This window comes from Ranitomeya variabilis, chromosome 5, assembly GCF_051348905.1.
Source record: "Ranitomeya variabilis isolate aRanVar5 chromosome 5, aRanVar5.hap1, whole genome shotgun sequence".
NCBI lineage: Eukaryota > Metazoa > Chordata > Amphibia > Anura > Dendrobatidae > Ranitomeya > Ranitomeya variabilis.
Genome location: NC_135236.1, coordinates 59414981 through 59419051, shown reverse-complemented (window position 1 = coordinate 59419051; position 4071 = coordinate 59414981). Strand labels below are relative to the sequence as shown.

Genomic DNA, 4071 nt, shown 5'->3' with positions numbered 1-4071 from the left:
AGTAAACCGGCGCTTCAACTCCTGGAAAGCCTCCATGGCAGCAGGAGCCCAGTTAGCCACATCAGAGCCTTTCTTGGTCATATCCGTCAACGGTTTAACAACGCTAGAAAAATTAGCGATAAAACGACGGTAGAAGTTAGCAAAACCCAAGAACTTCTGAAGACTCTTAACTGACGAGGGTTGAGTCCAATCATGAATAGCTCGAACCTTGACTGGGTCCATCTCCACAGCAGAAGGGGAAAAAATGAACCCTAAAAAGGGAACCTTCTGTACACCAAAGAGACACTTTGAGCCTTTAACAAACAAAGAATTTTCACGCAAAATCTTGAAAACCATCCTGACCTGTTCCACATGCGAGTCCCAATCATCAGAAAAAACCAGAATATCATCCAGATAAACGATCAAAAATTTATCCAGATACTTCCGTAAAATGTCATGCATAAAGGACTGAAAAACTGAAGGTGCATTAGAGAGCCCAAATGGCATCACCAAGTACTCAAAATGACCTTCGGGCGTATTGAATGCGGTTTTCCATTCATCTCCTTGCTTAATGCGCACAAGGTTGTACGCACCACGAAGGTCTATCTTGGTGAACCACTTGGCACCTTTAATCCGGGCAAACAAGTCTGACAACAACGGCAAAGGATACTGAAATTTGACAGTGATCTTATTCAAAAGCCGATAGTCAATACAAGGCCTCAAAGATCCGTCCTTTTTAGCCACAAAAAAGAATCCCGCACCAAGAGGGGAAGAAGAAGGACGGATATGCCCCTTCTCCAGAGACTCCTTGATATATGAACGCATCGCGGTATGTTCAGGTACCGACAGATTAAACAGTCTTCCCTTAGGAAACTTACTGCCTGGAATAAAATCTATTGCACAGTCACATTCCCTATGAGGAGGCAATGCACTTGACCTAGACTCGCTGAAGACATCCTGATAATCAGACAAATACGCCGGAACTTCCGAAGGCGTAGAAGTAGCAATAGACACGGGCAGGGAATCTCCATGAATTCCATGACAGCCCCAACTTGACACTGACATTGCCTTCCAGTCCAAGACTGGATTATGGGTCTGTAACCATGGCAACCCCAAAACAACCAAATCATGCATCCTATGCAGAACAAGAAAACGTATCACCTCCCGATGTTCAGGAGTCATGCACATGGTAACCTGTGTCCAAAACTGCGGCTTATTTTCTGCCAATGGCGTAGCGTCAATACCCCTAAGAGGGATAGGATTTTCTAATGGCTCAAGAACAAAACCGCAACGCTTGGCAAATGACAGATCCATAAGACTCAGGGCAGCACCTGAATCTACAAACGCCACGACAGGATACGATGACAGTGAGCAAATCAAAGTTACAGATAGAATGAACTTAGGTTGCAAATTACCAATGGCGACAGGACTAACAACCTTAGTAAGACGCTTAGAGCATGCTGAGATAACATGTGCAGAATCACCACAGTAGTAACACAAGCCATTCTGGCGTCTATGAATTTTCCGCTCATTTCTAGTCAGGATTCTATCACATTGCATTAAATCAGGTGCCTGTTCAGATAACACCATGAGGGAATTTGCGGTTTTGCGCTCCCGCAACCGCCGGTCAATTTGAATCGCCAGGGCCATGGAATCATTCAGACCCGTGGGAATGGGAAAATCCACCATCACATTCTTAATGGCTTCAGAAAGGCCATTTCTAAAATTTGCAGCCAATGCACACTCGTTCCACTGGGTCAGCACGGGCCATTTCCGAAATTTTTGGCAATACACCTCAGCCTCGTCCTGGCCCTGAGACATAGCCAGCAAGGCTTTTTCTGCCTGAATCTCAAGATTGGGTTCCTCATAAAGCAAACCGAGCGCCAGAAAAAACGCATCAATATCAGCCAATGCCGGATCTCCTGGCGCCAGCGAGAAAGCCCAATCCTGAGGGTCGCCCCGTAAAAAAGAAATAACAATTTTCACTTGCTGAGCGGAGTCTCCAGAGGAACAGGGTCTCAGGGACAAAAACAATTTACAATTATTCCTGAAATTTCTAAACTTAAATCGGTCTCCGGAAAACAGTTCAGGAATCGGTATCTTAGGTTCTGACATAGGATTTCTGGTAACATAATCTTGTATGCCCTGCACACGAGCAGCAAGCTGGTCCACACTTGTAATCAAGGTCTGGACATTCAAGTCTGCAGCAATCACAAGCCACTCAAAGGTAAAAGGGAAAAGAAAAAAAAAAAATGAGAGAGAGAAAATAAAACCTCAGAACTTTCTTTCTTATAATCCCACTTCTGCAATGCATTTAACATTTAGTACTGGCCTGGCAAACTGTTATGACCCCAATGGCGAGGGTCTCAGAGATATCAGCAAGTCTGCAAAGTACAAAAATCCAGCTCATAGGGCAGTGGTAACTGGGTTGACCATATATCTACTCCTAACGCCAACCCTAGAAGTAGCCGGGGAACATGCCTACGTTGGTCGCTAGATGTCTCGCGCCAGCCGGAGAGCTAACTACCCCTAGAAGAGGAAAACAAAGACCTCTCTTGCCTCCAGAGAAAGGACCCCAAAAGTAGGATACAAGCCCCCCACAAATAATAACGGTGAGGTAAGAGGGAATGACAAACACAGAGATGAACTAGGTTTAGCACAGAGAGGCCCACTTACTAATAGCAGAATATAGTAAGATAACTTATATGGTCAACAAAAACCCTATCAAAAATCCACGCTGGAGATTCAAGAACCCCCGAACCGTCTAACGGCCCGGGGGGAGAACACCAGCCGCCCTAGAGCTTCCAGCAAGGTCAGGATACAGATAATATACAAGCTGGACAAAAAATGAAAACAATAACAAATTGCAAAAAGCAAAAAAGCAGACTTAGCTTAATCAAGCAGGAACCAGGATCAGTAGACAAGAGCACTACAGATTAGCTCTGATATCAACGTTGCCAGGCATAGAACTGAAGGTCCAGGGAGCTTATATAGCAAAACCCCTGACCTAATGACCCAGGTGAGCATAAAAGGAATGACTGACAAACCCAGAGTCAAATCACTAGTAGCCACTAGAGGGAGCCAAAAAGTAAATTCACAACAGCGTGGGCTGCGTTATATACCGTGTGGGCTGCGTTATATACCGCGTGGGCTGCGTTATATACCACGTGGGCTGCGTTTTATACCGCGTGGGCTGCGTTATATACCGTGTGGGCTGCGTTATATACCGCGTGGGCTGCGTCATATACCGCGTGGGCTGCGTCATGTACTGTGTGGGCTGCGCTATGTACCGCGTGGGCTGCGTTATATACCGCGTGGGCTGCGTTATATACCTCGTGGGCTGCGTTATATACCGCGTGGGCTGCTATATACTACGTGGGCAGTGTTATATACTACGTGGGCAGTGTTATATACCGCGTGGGCAGTGTTATATACCGCGTGGCTGCTATATACTATGTGGCCAGTGTTAGATACTATGTGGGCTGTGTTATGTACTGCTTGGCCTGTGCTATATACAGTATTACGTGGCCACTGTTATATACTGCATGGCCTGTGTTATATACTACGTCGCCTGTGTTATATACTGCGTGGCTGCTATATACTGCGTGGGCTGTGTTATATACTATTTGGGCTGTGTTATATACTGCGTGGCCACTGTTATATATTGCGTGGCCTGTATTAACGCATCGGGTATTCTACAATATGTATGTATGTATGTATGTATGTATGTATGTATGTATATAGCAGCCACATAGTATATAGCACAGGCCACGTAGTATTTGTCTGCTATATACTACATGGCTCCTATATACTACGTGGCCTGTGCTATATACTATGTGGCTGCTATATACATACATACATACATATTCTAGAGTACCCGATGCGTTAGAATCGGGCCACCATCTAGTTTCCCATAAAAGTTGATCACCTTATCTAGAAAAAAGAACATAAAATGCTGATAATAAATTATTTATGCATAAAGTTTGGTTTTGTTGTAGATTATTAATGAAAAACGCTTCTTTCCCTGACCAGGAATCGAACCTGGGCCGTGGCGGTGAGAGCGCAAAATCCTAACCACTAGACCACCAGGGA

At 45.0% G+C, this 4071-nt stretch overlaps 1 non-coding gene across 1 annotated transcript; it reads right to left on the bottom strand.

The window, feature by feature from the left end:
- Positions 1–3999: 3999 nt before the first annotated feature.
- TRNAE-CUC (transfer RNA glutamic acid (anticodon CUC)) lies at positions 4000–4071 on the bottom strand. Its single transcript has one exon. It is a non-coding gene; the product is annotated as a tRNA-Glu (tRNA).